General features: G+C 41.6%; 1 protein-coding gene across 7 annotated transcripts in view; it reads right to left on the minus strand.

Moving 5' to 3' along the window:
* Positions 1-17,145, minus strand: part of sipa1l1 (signal induced proliferation associated 1 like 1) — a 358,473-nt gene that overhangs the window by 216,986 nt on the left and 124,342 nt on the right. For 5 of the 7 annotated variants that reach the window (XM_033026817.1, XM_033026811.1, XM_033026815.1 and 2 more), the window contains exon 4: positions 7,690-7,741. The exons of the other annotated variants lie outside the window; for them this stretch is intronic. The gene's annotated coding sequence lies outside the window, so the exon portion shown is untranslated. The remainder of the gene's footprint in view (positions 1-7,689; positions 7,742-17,145) is intronic. 7 annotated transcript variants of the gene reach the window in all.

Consider the following 17,145-nt stretch of genomic DNA (forward strand, 5'->3'; position numbering starts at 1 on the left):
AGAAGTTTATACATTTCCATCAGGTCTCCCCTCAGCCTCTGATGTTCCGGTGAAAACAATCCATTTTTCTGTAAGAAGATGGACACAAAATGCTGAACTATCGTGTCTATTTGTGTCTATCTTTGGCGAGTCACTCCAGCATTATGTGTCTATCTTCAACGTGTACCAGCATCTGCAGTTCCTTTCTACCATATTTGTATAATTTCTTCTTATAGCTAATACCCTCTAATTGAGACAGCATCTTGATACATTTCATCTGCAATCTCTTCAAAATTTCAACATCCTTCCTCTCACGGGGGATCAGGACTACACACGATCCTCCAAAAGGGGTCTAACCAAAGTTTTATAAAACTGCAACAACACTCCTATACTCAATGTCCTGACCAATGAAGGCAAGCATACCACATGCCTTCTTCACTACTCTGTGTACTTATGTTGCTACTTTTAGCTATGGACTTGGAGCCCAAGATCCCTCTCTGCATCAATGCTTTTAATAGTCCTGCCATTAACTTTATACTTTCCCCTTACATTTGACCTCCCAAAGTACAACATCTCACATTTGACCAGGTTAAACTCCAAAGGCCATTTTTCTGACCATATCCTGCAATCTTCCTTCTTAATGTTCAATAAATAGTGTGGATGTCAGTGTTTATTAGTTGCTTTTATATCAGTTGGTATTGAATCGTCAATACCAATGCACTAGTTAAAATAATACATTCCACTTCCAGATACCAGAAAGAAGAAAATAAAGAAATTATCAATGCAATCCTTTACAAAAACAATCAAGCATAGTTTCAGCATACTTGGGGGGGGGGGGGGGATGGCAAGGAGAACAAGAATGTGAAGTTTCTGTACTGTCTAGTCATAACAAATACAGTAATGTACTAACACTGTCGCTGACAGATAAAAAATGCAAAAAGGGATTTTATAATACAATGTTCTTTTGTGTTCCTTCTCTTCTGCAGGGCAAAGTAAATGCTCCATGTACTGTCATTTATTTACTTTGAAGGCAGTTTGATCATCTATCAAACTAGCCTGTCTCCATAATCCTGAACAGTACTACATTATTGTCCCAGCACTGCCATCCGACACACAGCACAACAGCAGCTGGTGCACAGACATTAAAGTTAAGATGGGGCAGGCAGGCAAAAGGGCTGGAAAAGAAAAAGAACGAGAATAAGCATCTGAAACTGGCAACTTATGTTGAAAACATCTGCAAAGAAACCTCCAAAAATGTTTGGAACAATACGATTTTGTTATTTGATCTGAAGTGTATTTATATAGGCGTGCAGAAAAAAGGATTTTTTAAGATCTTGGAAAGAAATAAAGGACATAAACTGGATGAGAGGCAGTAACTCCATTTAAAGATAAAATCAGCCCCAATTGGTAACAGCTGTGGGTCTACTTTTGCAATACTTTTATATCAGTACAAAGCAGTCAGATTTTCTAGTTGAGATTTCAGATTCTATCACCCTGCACCCCACAAGTTTCAGTACAGTTTTGCATAGAATTGTGGCTTCTTTACAAAATAGTTATAGTCAGAGTCATAGAATCTTACAGAATTGAAACAGGCCCTTTGGCCCAACTTGCCAAAACTGGTCAACATGTCCCATTTATTCCCACCTACTTGCATTTGGCCTATATCCTTCTAAACCTGTCTTATCCATGTACCTGTCTAAATGTTTTTTAAACATTGCGATTGTACCTGCCTCAACTATCTCCTCTGGTGGCTTGTACAATACACCCAATAACCTTTGTGTAAAAAAGCTACCCCTCAGATTCCGATTAAATCTTTCCATCATAAACTTAAACCTACATCCTCTGGTTATCGATTCCCTTACACTGGGCAAGAGTGTGCATCTACCCAATCTATTTCTCTCATGATTTTATACACCTCTTTAAGATTATCCCTCATCTTCCTGCGCTCCAAGGAATATAGTCCTAGCCTGCTCAACATCTCGCCTTGAGTCCTGGCAACATCCTCATAAATCTTATCTGCATCCTTTCTAGCTTGTCAACATCTTTCCTATAGTATGGTGACTAAAACTGGCCATACTCTAAATGCGACCTCACCAACGTCTTATATAATTGCAACATGGCCTCCCAACTTCTCTACTCAATTATTTTATACATAGAACTAAATACAAAGCCATCATCCAACTGGAACTGCAGATGCTGATTTACCAAAAAAGAAAGTGAAGGAGAAACTTGGTGGGTCAGGCAGCATTTCTGGAGGACATGTATAGGTGACGTTTCGGGCCAGGACCCTACTTCAGACTAATGACGGAGATCAGTCTGAAGAAGATTACCAACCCAAAATGTCACCTGTCCATGTCCTTCAAAGATGTTGCCTGACCTACTGAGTTACTCCAGCACTTTGTGGAGTAACTCAGTAATCCCCCGCTCCCCAGCTCCAATTACTACTCCAAGTATAAAAATTTTAACTGATATTTCAATGCAGTATGAAGGGAAAAGTGCATAATCCGGATTAGTTTTCAGAATAAATATTAAACATCCATCTCCTGATATGGAATCTAAATATCCCAAAGCACTGTTTTGAAAACAAAATCAGGAAAAAATGTATTCTCCTCAACATTTATCCCTCTACCAACATGACTGGAACAAGTCCCGATGAAGGTTCGCAAACCTGAAATATTGACCATTTGTACAAACCCTACCTGATTTGCTGAGATTTCCAGCATTTTATGGTTTTATGTTATTGTGGCAGATTTTCAGCATCTAGTTTTTTATAAATTATCATTCAATGTAAAGGGTTGCCTGGCCTTTAATGCTGTGATGTTTTGCAGGACCTTGCTCTGTTATCTAAACTATAAAAGTGATTATATTGGCTGTAAATCCTCACACATCTGCAGTGAGTATGAATTTCATGGTTCTCTTCCTGGTACGTATGACAATTAAACATCTATATCCTAGAAATGTTATACTATCCTACCTTTGGCTTTACATTTCATTCCTCCTCCTTTGCTCTTTGACATCATTTTGCCACCTTTTCCATTCTAGCCTGTGCCATCCATTTGCCAATCAAAGCCCCCTCACCAGTCCACCAATCAGTTATTGAAAATGATTCTGGGGTTGATTGGGTTAACATATGAGGGGTGTCAAATGACTCTGGGTCTGTACTCACTGGAGTTTAAATGGATGAGGGGTGGGGGGGGATCTCATTGAAACCTACCCGCCCCCCACTTTAATCCATCTGAACCTGAAACATCTCCCTTCCATTCCTTCCACTGATGTTGCCTGACCCACTAAGTTCTTCCAGCACATTGTGTTTTGACAATTAATTCTTAATTCTCGAGTCTTGAATTTGAGTGAAGAATTGGAGGATAATTCTCTTTAATTCACAACTAGTACTCCAAACCCATTTCTCTTCTGCTGAAACAGACTTCTCACTTGTGATGTTTAAGAAAGAAGTGCAGATGCTGGAAAAATCGAAGGTAGACAAAAATGCTGGAGAAACTCAGCGGGTGAGGCAGCATCTATGGAGCGAAGGAATAGGTGACATTTCGGGTCGAGATGATAACTTCCTGGGGCCTGCAAAAGCAAGTCTCCCACCATAAAACCTGTAAAACCGGTTTATTCAAAGACTTATAACCTCGTTAACATAAATAAATTGCCAAATTCCTCCCCGAATGAACATTCCTGGGTGCATGGTGAGTTTGGTGCTCTTCCTCATTCCAATCTCATTGTAATCTTGCAGCAACCAGATTACGACCAGGGTCTAGACTGTTGAAACAAACCCCCAATCCACTTTTAGTGTTAAATCCTATTCCCCCTGTAGTATGCCCCCTTCGGTCATGACTGACCATGGGTGATGCATCCTAGTTTGCAGGTGATGTGGTCGGATGCAAGCCTAGGCGATGCCATATGGAGGACAGGCTGTTGCCCATGCAGCACGTCCCCCCTCTCCACGTAACTGATCGATCCAAAGGAACAGCAGGGCCATTACAGTTTGGCACCAGCGCCGTTGCAGGAGCTGCCAGTGTGAGGTTGTAGACAACGACAAACTGCCTTAGGGGCTCCGACTCCGGATTTTCTGGAGGTTTACTCCAGGAGCCTTTTCCATGACTGGATATGGCCACAAGGCAGTGGAGGTTGTAAATCAGAGCTTTCCCTCTTCTGGATGGACTGCCTTCCACGGCTGACAAGCCCCATCTGCCCGAGTCTCATGGGGGCGGGAGCGTCTACCTGCCCGTGCAGGTCTATAGCACCTGCCCACTGTCCACTATTCCCCCTAGTTTCCACATATGGGTGAAACCCGAATTAGGGTCCAAAACTACAAGGAGGACACTAATCAATCCAACAGGAAATTCAGTAGAATTATTCTAATAAGTGTGAGAATGTGAAATCATTTACACAGAAATAGCCAAAGCAAATAACACAGCTGCATTTTAGGGGAAAATAGATAAGAAATAGATAAGAACCCCCTAAATATGGGTTAGAATGAAATATGGGATAGGGGTTAGAATGAAAGGTGACTAAATGCTTGGGTGGGATATAAACATCTATTCGGTCAGTCTGTTCTCACGATTACTAGTTTGGCAATTAGATAAAACTCTTGCATATTATTCCTCTTATCTTTCATGGATGAAGAAAATCACAAAATTCACAGGGCAAAACAAGATGCCAAGTTAAATTGATGTGATTTCTTCATTCATTCGCTGGGCATGCTCTAAATCTATGTGACATCTGAACATGGAAAGATATTTGAGGTATGGAACTTATCACTGATAGCAAACTAAGCTCTTGGCGCCAAAAATACTTTGTTTTAAGAAGCGAGGGAAAATGAGATCAACCAAAAATAAAATCCCGACATCACCACATGCAGTTAAAAAACAGATGTCAGCTTTAGTGAGATTTCCGATTGATTTATCATACAGGAATGCACTTGCTCACATTCTTCAAACTTTCAGTTCGTTGATAGCATTGTCTCCATTCGAGTCCAGTGGCATTTGGGGCTGGAGGAATTTGCACAAATCCTACTGAATTTGCACAAATCCTTCATACCACAATTTGTAATTGTGTTAAAAACGTCACAGCCCAATTTGTTTATTTGCCAACATGAACACAGCTCAGTAAGAATTTGAGCATACTGGGAGAACAGAAACAATTATATGACAAACAGTCCAGGATAGCCTGCAAAATTAGCACCAAGCACAATTCTGATCAATGATATTCAGAATGAAAAGTGGGGAATCTAATTGTAAAGCTTGTTTAACCAAATAATGTAATTTATTTATATATTTTTTAAAGCAGCAGCCTCCCACAAACACAATCCCGCTCACTATTCATTTCAATACTTTCAGTTAGCTATTCAAAAAAATATATTTATATTCAGTCTTCAACAGTGCTAATTTACTGGGGCATCCAGAGATTGAATAGAGGTTTTACGTAAGTAGAGTTGCCTCACATTCAAATGCGACAAGATTAATAACTGCCCGCGTGGAGATGGAATTTAATTATACAGTTAGGCAAACTCCCCTTGCCGGAGGGTTTCAACAGTTCGAATGTTCTGTAAAACAGAATGTTTTCATGTGCTGGACTGAGCACTGGCCTCTTGGAAAGACTCAATTATGCACTTCAACAGGGTACATTCATTACCTTGCAATGACTGAAGGTATACCAGCATTTTTACATAAGTGCTTCATTCCATTGAAGACAAAATAAGAAATGTGCTTACTGTGTTTCGATTCACAATGATTGTTGGAAAAAAATGAAAGCTAAATACTTCCCTAGCAACTGCACCACAACCAATCAATGGAAGACCAAAGCTCACCAATTAAATTGGTGCTGCACAATAACATAATTTATTTCAGGTTACACACAATTGCTGGGGAAACTCAGCGGGTGCAGCAGCATCTATGGAGCGAAGGAAATAGGCGACGTTTCGGGCCGAAACCCTTCAGATAATTTATTTCACTGCTTTAGGAATATATTTGCTCAAGTACATGATGATATGCTACATAGCTGTAATCCGTGAAGCATCCACCTCAGATTTCTGTAATCATCTTTACATAATGGTATGGATTTGTGCAGTTGGTTATTATATAAATGCATTTAAGGCCAGTGGCAGGTTCCTATCCCTCACTGGTTAACCTGAACCAATTGGCCTTTGCAATTGCTGCAGTGTCCAGGAGGAAGCAAAGTCAGGACGAACGGTCCTGACTGTAATTCAGTGGACAAATGAGGGGAAATATCTGCAGTTTGCAGATTAACCTCATCCCAAGCTTCCACTGTTTAACAGCCTCAATGTCAACAACCAGCCACTGGACAATGCAGCAAAGGGTGATGCTGTTAGTAATGCAGTATGTCAATAAGATCAGTCCTTTTGGGATGGGCAGAAGCCTTCCAAAGGTGAAGGTGAATGAATAGATACAGGAACATGCCACCACCGGATAAATTTATACAAACACAGTACTCGTGAAAGGGTTAAACAAACAGCTTTCAAGTGAGAATTCTATTTGCCTTAACTTGCTCTGGCAGATGGGAAGCTTGACATACACTTCACAACAGCGATCCCCAAATAACAATGAACAGCAAGTACTTAACCTTTAAACCCCAGAAAATCAAGTGCATGCTTGATTCCCACAGCACAGATCTTGTAACACTAAGAAATAAGATCCAGAAATACTCCTAATCAGATTGTCACCCTTGATAACATACGCCACAACATGAGAAATGTTGTGGCACAGTGGCGCAGCTGTAGAGTTGTTGCCTTACAGTGCCAGAGACACCGTCCGATCCCGACTACGAGTGCTATCTGTATGGAGTTTGCACATTTTCCCCGTAACCTGTGTGGGTTTTCTCCCACACTCCAAAGATGTACAGGTTTGTAGTTTAATTGGCTTGGTAAAATTTGTCTATAGTCCCAAGTGTATGTAGAATAATGTTAATATGCAGGGATCATTGTTTGGCGCAGACTCGGTGGACCAAAGGGCCTGTTTCCACGCTGCATCTCTAAACATTATTTGTTTGAAATCCATTTCCATTTGTGCAAAAGTTAAAGGTTTACTGTTTAACATGGCAGCAAGTAAGGTAAAAGCCACATCGGTCTGGGATATTTGAAACTGATAATGAATACACTTAAAAATGTACATTGTGCCAGTCACACAGTTTTTCTGTCTTTACTTCAAAAGCATAGATTCAACTGGCAGAGGGGAGAAGCTCTGGGAGAGGAGGAGGGATAGAGAGAGTGGGCAAGAGGGCATGTAGGAGAGAGAGAGGGAGAGAAGAGAATGAGTTAAGTAGATGGCAAAATGAAAGAGAAAAGGTCTGGGCAATGGAAGAAGGGATACAAGCTTGTGTAGAGGCATCCAAGAAACCCAAATATCCAGAAACGCATGGCAGAAACTGACAAATTCTTCAGAAAACAAAATAAAAACAGTTAATTTAAGCAAGTACCAGAGTTCTTAAACATGTTGCAATAACTAATGGAAGATTTACACCCAATTATTCTGGCAACTAATAATTTGCACCAAATGTGCTGTCTTTTCCACTTCAGCTGGAAAATTGAGGTGATCACTTCTGCTCTATCCGTGTATCCCAGGTATTTTAGATTCCATGTTGTTCAACTCAACAAAGGAGATGGTTGTGCTCTACATCCCCATCCACACCGTCCAACAGCTTCAATCTACATTCTTCACACCAAAAAACACCGGACAAAGCACTGACCTGTTTCATCATACATTTAGGAGGATCACAAACGGCAATGCGGTCCAAATACCTGTGTAAGAAAGAGACCAATTAGACAAATGGTCCCACTTGCATAGTCAAATAGCACTAAAATATCATCTGCCAACTTTCAATAGAAAGATTGAAAGAAATGTACTCATTTACAATGATTGATATGTCACACATGAGAAGATCACATTTCAGAATTGTGAAAAGCATCAAACAAACTGCAGCTTTGGAAAAACATCAGCATCCCCTTTATGAATCCAGAAAAATGAAAGTGACTGGCCAAAAGTTAATACATTATATTAGACATCTACACTGACTTTTGACCAAATTGCTGACCAGCACAGAAATAAAAAGCACAAGTAGATGCAGAGACACAGAAATTCATCTTGATATAAATTTGTGGATCAAGTACATTCAGATGGATGGGTATGATGAGGATGCACTGAAAAGCTCTGGAATTCAATGGCTACTTTTTCTCAGCCAGTCAAACTTGCCAGACTATTGGACCTACTAACATCTTTCAATGCCATATCTAATTAGGATCACAACAGTGAATTTCCAACATCATGGAAACAATAAGTCCTCTAACAGATCGATTTTTGATTTCTATTCTAAGATTCTGAAATAACTGCATGCTTAAAAGGTCACGTTGTCAGAAAGGCAATGCTACTTTCTATTTTATTTTTATTTAAGATGGCATGGATGCAAATGTAGATGCTTTGGTAAGTAAGTTAGCAGATGACACCAAGATTGCTGGGGTCACAGACTGTGAGGAAGTTGTCCAAGTACGTAGCAGGATATAGATTAGCTATAGAAATGGATGGAGAAATAGCAAACGGAGTTCAATTGGTGATTAAGCCACCTCCAATATCCTGTTATATCATTTTCAGGCCGTATATGCCACTGCATACAAGCCTTCAAAATAATGCCACCAATATTTCCTTGCTGCCTCTTAACTCCATCCAAATTTATTCAATTTCAATATTTTACAATCTTTACTTTTTATTTCCCCACCCCTCAATCTTTAAGATGAAGGCTATAACAGTCTGTTATTTCAGAAATGAGAGGATATGCAGAAAAGTATCCTGGAACATTTAATTCCCACTTTATACCCACATCTCCGTAACTGCAATTAGATTGTATTTAATTCAGTTATTTTGTTACAAATGCTGCATCTGTAGATTTTCATTTTGTTTTTCTTTCCACATTGGTTTCTTCATAACCTTACTAAATCAATTACAATCTGTCTAAAGCCACATCACCTTCATACTTTTCCATGTCTTGCTCCCATGTAATTCCCTCTTACAACTACCTCAAATTTTTATCCCAGCTCATCCCTCCTTTCCATCTCCAAACCTGTAGAGTGATGTATATGCCCTCTGCAATTGGACTCTGGGTTCTTTTGCATTTCCTTTTTTGTTCCACAATTTTTATATTTCCTCATCTTCATCAACATAAGAGGCTACCCACTGACCTCCCTAGATTCATTCATCACAGCAACCATAGTTTAAAGCAGGGCATAATTCTGCCATAATATATGAAAGAGAGTTTTAAACTTTAATGAAGTTTTCATACATCACATTGCAGAATTAAGAAATACTCCTTGAAGTTGAAGCACTTGCCTGATATTGGCTTTACATCTGACCTGGGGGCAAAAACTCATGATTGCTTGCCAATTTACAAAGGTGAAGTCACAAATTAATTAAATACCCGATGTCCTCGCCCTGTCTGAATGAGAAGTAAACATCAAAGTAGGTGACAGCTTCACCTCACCAGACTAGACTGTATTGCATAAACAAAGATCCCATCCTTATATAAACCGTCCAGTAAAAATGTAATTGAAAAGTGAATGCATGTTGGCCCTACCCCAATCCAGGAGTACAAACCAAAACCTGAACCAATTGTTCACTGTGGTGAAACATTGTGCAAGAACAGTTTTAAAACAAAAAAAACATAAAACACCAACAGGACAAATGAATCACTCACAAAGTAGTGCTATCAAGTTCTCATAGCTTACTGTGGAAACATGGCATATAGAGTATTCGCTAGTTATTCCAAATTGTAGATTAATTGCATTTCCATTTCACTTTTTGTCATCAAACAGAGCCAAGATGATCAAGCAATCAGAATTTAGATGTGGCTGGGTAAAATGCACAATAAAATTCCCTTGGGTGTTGGTTCTATAATTTACTGTATTGCCAAGGTTCATGCAATGTCAGATTTCTAGTCCTCGTCCTGACTGCCTTTCTGGACTTAATCCCAGCTTTGTGCCAAAACATGTGTAATTTTGAGCTATTGACTCACATACAGCAAGAACTGGGCCAGTGGAGACTGCCAACATTATTTTTAATCAAATTCATGCAGTAGTCCACAGAGGAAGTTTTGATCTCAGCAGCCTAATTTCAACTACAAATCAGGTCTCCAGAGATGAAAGGCTAGTGTGATGACCATCTTATTTAATCTGAACGCGTATACTATACAAACAAAAATTCTACTCTACTACAAAGCACCGATTCCTCTGATGCAATTCCATAAAAAAACTCATAAAAATTGAACTTTACTGCCTTTGCCGATTTCTCCAATGATTTTATTTTAAGAAGCAAATATTGAATTTCAAGACTTCAGTCGCCCTTTCACACACATCAATGAACTGGTCACTGCACCTATTCTTATTAGTCTACTTGACAGATGTTATAATTTGTTTGAAGGAATATATTGGAATTACTATTGCATTAAAGAGTCCCAGGTGCGACTCACATTCTACTGGCCTAAAGAAGAGACCAAGGCACAAAAGACGTCCCACTGATCCGCTCCATTCTTGGTCTTCTTCTTCAGAAGGAATTAGCTTTCCAGGTGTTGTTTCACTGTCATCTGAGTTAGCCATGATAAGCTCAGAAAATTATTACGAGAAAGAGTATAGGGGCTGTCCCACTGCAGCGACCTAATCCGCGAGTTCAGAAGAGTTTGCTCTTGACTCATACTCGCAGCATGGTCGACACGAGGTCCTAGGAGGTCTGTGTAACTCTCCTTCATGCTCGAAAGTAATGCCCGCGTACTTGAGGTCTCCGCTACGTTGCGGCGTACTTTTCAACGTTTAAAAATGCCTGCAAGTAAAAAAAGGTCGCCATGGAAAAAAGATCAGTTTTTTTTTACTCGTAGGTTTAGTCGAGGTAGGTCGTAGTAGGCCGGCATGTTATTCGTAGGTAATCGAGTGTAGTCGAAGGTAATCAAAGGTAGTCGAAGGTAGTTGTAGATAGTCTTCAACATAGTCAAAGGGAGGTCGGAGGATATCGTTTTCACTCTCCACTATTCGGTGTCTAATTTTCTCGAAGCTAGTCGAAGCTAATCTTCAACATAGTCGAAGGAGGTATTCTATATAGTCAAGGGAGGTCTTCAACATGACACTTTTTCAAACGCTCCTAAACTCTTCTAAACTTGCCAATTAGGTCGCCGCAGTGGGACAGCCCCTTGAGAATGCAGCACCGCAGTGAGACAGCCCCTTGAGAATGCAGAAGAAAAACTTGGTCTCAATAATCACAATAATCAGGCATGCGCTAACAAGTGGCAAATTACATTTGCACCTATAAAAGTAGTGGAGTCTACCCACTTACCCTTGACATTCAATAGCATATCGCCAAGTCCCCCACCAGAGCCTGGGAATCATCAATGTCCAGAAACTTAACTGGAGCAACACCAAAAACATCATACCTCTAAGAGCGAATTGAAGGTTAAGCATCTTGTGGTGATTGACTCACTTCTCAACACCCGGAAACCTTTCTACCAGCAACAAGGCACAAATCAGAAACATAGAAGATGCACCATTTGCTTTGCTGAATGCAGCTTTAACAACATGCAAGAAGTTTGACACTGTCCAGAACAAAGCAGCCTACTTGATTGGCACCCCACCAATTGGCCTCAACGTTAATTCCTTCCACCACCAGCTTGTATGTACCATCTACTACAAAAAAAAATCACTGGAGTTATTTGCCTTGCCTGCTTGAATAGTACTTCCAAACTCACAAACTCTATGACCAAGGATGAGGGCAGCTTGGTTATAGGAAGACCGCATGCAAGATCCCTTCCAAGTCACACACCATCCTGATTTGGAAATATATTATAATCCTTCATCGTTGCTGGGTCTAAATCCTTGAACTCTCTTCCCAAAAGCAATGCGGGCGTAGGACTTAAGTGGTTCAAGATAGCGGCTCACCCTGCTTTCTCGAGGGAAATTCGGAATGAGCAATAGGCAATTGGTCTCACCAGCAAAGGTCTGATTGCAAAAAAACCCAAAAAGGGTTGTGGCAACATAGCATAGATCAGGATATAGGAATACAAGACTGTCCTGCTCCTAGACCATATGGTACAGGTTTGCATGAAAATGCATATATAATCCATTTCTGATGTTAGATTATTAATCAGTATCAGACGTTTGCTACAAAAAAAGCCAACTGCATATCTAACAAAACAATGAAAGCTTGGTGTGCCATAAAAGTTTTCTTTACAGAATCTAAAAGAACACAGACATAGATATGCAATGGTGCCAGTAGTATTAAAGATCCACATAAGTCTTCAGAAAGCCAACTGTCCTCTGGATTTTCTTGATATTATTAATATTGTCTTCTGTATTCAGAGGCTGCGTGCAACATCCCATTAATGCATTCAGAACACATACATAATGCTAATGATTTGTCTTTGACACATGCTAACTTCTCCACCACCAAGTAAAAATAGAACAGGTACTGTACACTTCACTGCAGATAATTTAATAGATTATTCCCACAGTAATGCTTCACATTAACAACTATTATCAGCATTAGATAGAGAAATAAAAATAAAGTGTCTGAAAGCCAAATTGTCTTTTTCTCCAATCCAGAAGAGGTAAAACATCATTAGCCAAATTACGACTTTGAACCCACTCTTTGTTTTGCTCTTTTGCACTGCTGTTTACAGAACTGCCAGAAAAAGTGCGGCATGGTGGTGCATCAGTAGATTTGCTGCTGCCTTTCAGCGCCAGAGACCCGGGTTCGATGCCGACGACAGATGGTGTCTGTACAGAGTTTGGACATTCTCCCCGTAACCTGCTTGGGTTTTTCTCCGGGAGCTCCAGTATCCTCCCACCGCCCAGACACACAGGTCTGTGGACTAATTGGCTTGGTAAAATTGTAAATTATCGCTAGTGGGTGTAGGATAGTGTTAGTTCTGCCCTGTCTCTCTAAACTAACCTACCCTGAAATGATAGGCACAAAAAGCTGGAGTAACTCAATGGGACAGGCAGCATCTCTGGAGAGAAGGAATGGGTGAAGTTTCGGGTCGAACCCATCTTTACACTCAGCTACCTTTCCCTCCAACATGCAAACTGCAGCATTGTTTTTTGCTTGCTGACACTTCAGGCCAAGAGACAAGTTGATTACTGCCTTCCATGTCTGAGAAAGAGGACAACGACAAACAATAAAAAAAAACAGGTGTGCCTTCTCTTGGTGCTCATACGGCAATAAAACTAAATTAGATCTCTGCAAAAATTAATGGAATAGATTGCAAATGTATTGAAACCAGCATTATGATATAATGTACACTGAAACAGTGCCCGTCACACCTAGAGATTGTAGCTGCTACATCACTAAAGAGAATTAAAAGACTCAGGTAATTGAGATATGCACCAAAAATCAGTGCAGCCAAAGGTTTTGTGGGTAAGGACTGCAGTCCGAGATCCTACTGTCACTCGACACAGCAGCTGGGATTTGAGGAACGTTTCTCTGGTGGGACATTGGGAGGCCCTGACCACGAGGAACAGTGGAGGAAGAGACTGACTTTGGTGCCTTCCCACACAGTGGGAAACTTTGATTCTGCTGTGTGGGGATGTTTTATGTCAAATTCTATAGTGTGTTGTGTTCTTTATTTTTATTGTATGGCTGTATGGGAATTTCATTTCACTGTGCCATCTGGCACATGTGACAATTAAATGTATCTTGTATCTTGTACAAGGAGGAAACATGAGTGCCATTGATGCATCGCTAACAGAATGTATTGATGTGATGGCATCATTAATGTAAAGAAAGACATATTGAATTGTAGGCCCTATAGATATTTTGTTTTTTTATGAATAAAGTATATCTTTGAAATTTACTTATAAAAATCCAAGGCTCCCTCGGAGGTGAGGCAATGAGTAGTGATCCTGTTTATCCAAGCACCTTCCAGGCAATGGTTCCAACTGAGTCCCGTGCCACAAATAGTGCCGCATCACTGCTGGGCACGGGATTATCCAGAATACTGCGATCACTGTATGTTTGAATTGAACAAAACTTCTGCAGAGAGTGAAGATACCACATTATCTCGAGCATTAAAAACAGGAGCTCACAAGGTGCTATATGGAAGTTGTTGACACCACCCTTCAGACCTTGTAATTAACACCCAATTTCTGAGAGGGTTCAGTGAAGGTCTCAGGTTGGATCAAGAGCTACAATTTATGTGTGTGAGGGAGGGCATGAATGGTATTTGACTGACGCTGGGATACTGTTGACCATTCAAATGAGAACTTAGCGACTGCTGATATTTCGATTCTACCATCCTCTTTCAATGGCAGAACAGTGCTCAGAGTTCCAAACCAGCATCAGAAGTTTCCAACTGGGGGAAAAAGAGCATAAGATTAAAAAAAAAAGATTGTGCGGTAAGCACAGGTGTCAGTGGTTATGGGGAGAAGGCAGGAGAATGGGGTTAGGAGGGAGAGATAGGTCAGCCATGATTGAATGGCGGAGTAGATTTTGATGGGCCGAATGGCTTAATTCTGCTCCTATCACTTATGACCTTATGAGATATTGGGACATCACACTGGAACAATTTTTCACTAACAAAATGCCTGCTTGTGTCCACCCAGCAATTCGGATGCAGGTTAAAGGATACATAATCGGCCAGATAGTCAATTTAAATGAGAGCATTGGTTTGAAAGAATGTCCAGGTTTATGCATTTTTAAATATCTATTTTACCTAGTTTATTGAAGCATTGATAAGCATTTGAGCTTATACTCTGAAATGCTGTATTTTGATTTTGATGATGAAACAAATTATGCAATGACTGTGGGGGGAAATGGAAAAGAGCAGATTTTGTGGTGGGTCAGAACTCACAACAGGAAGACATTTCCACCTGTTTCCAACCTTCAAAATAACATTAAACTTGTAAAAACAGACCTGCACACTTGTCAGAGTAAAAAGCTCCTGTCCCACTTACGTGTCCTTGGCACGCTAATTATGCGACCTCGTGGTCGCGTTGAAGCGCGACAGTCCTGCGAAGGTCGCGCGCGACTTCATTCGCCCGCACAGCCGTCTGGAGCGCATGACGTAATTTGAAGATGGACACAAAATGCAGGAGTAACTCAGCGGGACTGGCAGCATCTCTGGAGAGAAGTTTGGAATGGGTGACGTTTCGTGTCGAGACTCTTCTTCAGTCTGAAAGAAGGGTCTTGACCCGAAGCGTCATCCATACCTTCTCTCCAGAGATGCTGCCGGTTCCGCTGAGTTACTCCTGCTTTTTGTGTCTATCTTCAAATTTCTTGGCCCCGCTCTGGGAGTAGAAGTGGGGGCGGATCCGGACTGCAACGGCCGTGAGTCCCAGGCCGAGCTCGGCGATCGTTTGCCTGCTTCTGCTGCTGTTGGAGGTGAGATGTTGTGTCACGCCAGGGTCTTGGGCCTGTCCCACTTTGGCCATCAGTTACACGACAGGCTGTTGATGCGCGAAGATTTTGTTCGCTACAAAAATTTTGGAGTCCCGCGTGATGTTGCGCACAACTACATACCCCTCCGCGCTTCTCAGTGGGACCGGCCCCACGTGGCCATACGATGCCCGTGCGTATCAACACGACGACGAGGTCGCGTAATTTGTGTGCCAAGGACACGTAAGTGGGACAGGCCCTTTACTGCCTCTCTGGAAGATGCAGATTGCTCAAAGAGGCAGTGACAGGATTTACATGTTGCAAATACACTGTAATCAATTTCTAGGTTATGATTATATCCATCACTTCCAGAGCATTCAAATGTGTTGGCTTCACCTCAACAATAGGCATTACTGGTCCTGGCAACCTCACGTGCTTTGTACTCTGTAAAGAGCTCAAATTCTCACGGGTTGAAACACAAGCATCTTTATTGTTCAGGTCATCAACTACACAGCAGGTCATCACACGTTCACACTGCTACTCTAACTAGTAGACAGTGGGTAGGATCTTACACTATGAATGTTATAATTAGGCGAGGTTATAATTACTAAGCATTCTAATTGGCTAACATCTATAGCCAATCTACATCTCTTCTTCTATAAGTGAAAAGTAGATAAAGCGTTATCATTACGTTAAGTAAATAAATTGTTAAATGCAAAAATGCCACATCTAATAATAATGGGGTTAAACGTAGTCGCCGTATCTAACAGGCGGCTTGCTAACCCTCCCGGTCCTCATACAGTAGGGAGCGGCCTCATTAACCTTTTCTTCCGAAAAGTTTAGGGCCTGTTTGGGCGAGCCAATAGGGCTCCGGGGAGACACCGTAGGGGAAGACCGTTGCGGGAGTACCGGTGATCCGGTTACGAGGAGGGAAGTGGGTGCAGACCGACGTGGGGAGTGGTGGGGGGCAGCAGCTGTGGACACTGGAACGGCGATCACTTTAAAGTTCAGTGGAGGGGCGTCAGGACCCTAGAGCGTCGAACGTTGTTCCTTCACTGGAAGGACGTGTTGATGGGTGCGTTTGTAGATGGTGCCGCCGACATCGACAAGGTAGGAGCTTGGCTCCTTCGCGGGGCCATGGACGAACTCCAGTTTGGTATGTCCTTTGTCCGTCTGCAAACGAACCACTTGGCCTTGGATTAGTGGCTTAAGTGGTTTGCTGGTCTTGTCGTAGGCACGTTTATGCGCGTCTCAATTGGATTGTACGCGCGTTTGAACTACAGTGGGCTGGAGAGCCTAAAATACTTTCACTGGCAATGTTCCTCAGGTTCAACAGGTCCAGGTAGACGTCAGATTTTGCCAGGGAGGAGCGTTCCATGAGTTGTTTAGCGCTTCAAACAGCGCGTTCGGCAAGTCCATTGGACTGTGGGTATTCTGGGCTGCTGGTGACATGATTAAAGTTCCAGCTCTTGGCAAAGTCTTTGAACTTCTGGCTGGTGAATTGAGTCCCGTTGTCAGTCTGAAGGCGGGCTAGAATGTCATGTCAGAGAAGTGCTGCCCAAGTGTCTGGATAACTATTTTGGAGGAGATGGTTGGTAGAAAATCAATTTCGAACCAACTCGAGTATGAGTCCACTAACACGAGATAGTGCTTCCTGTGCCAGTCGAAGATATCGGCAGTCACGGACGACCATGGTAGAGCGGGGGCAAGTTAGGACAGCAGCGGTTGTTTTTGCTGGTGTGGCGCTTGCCTGTTACAGATCGCGCATGACTCTGTTTTGTCCCGAATGTACTTGGTCATTCCG

The sequence above is a fragment of the Amblyraja radiata genome, chromosome 9, assembly GCF_010909765.2.
Source record: "Amblyraja radiata isolate CabotCenter1 chromosome 9, sAmbRad1.1.pri, whole genome shotgun sequence".
NCBI lineage: Eukaryota > Metazoa > Chordata > Chondrichthyes > Rajiformes > Rajidae > Amblyraja > Amblyraja radiata.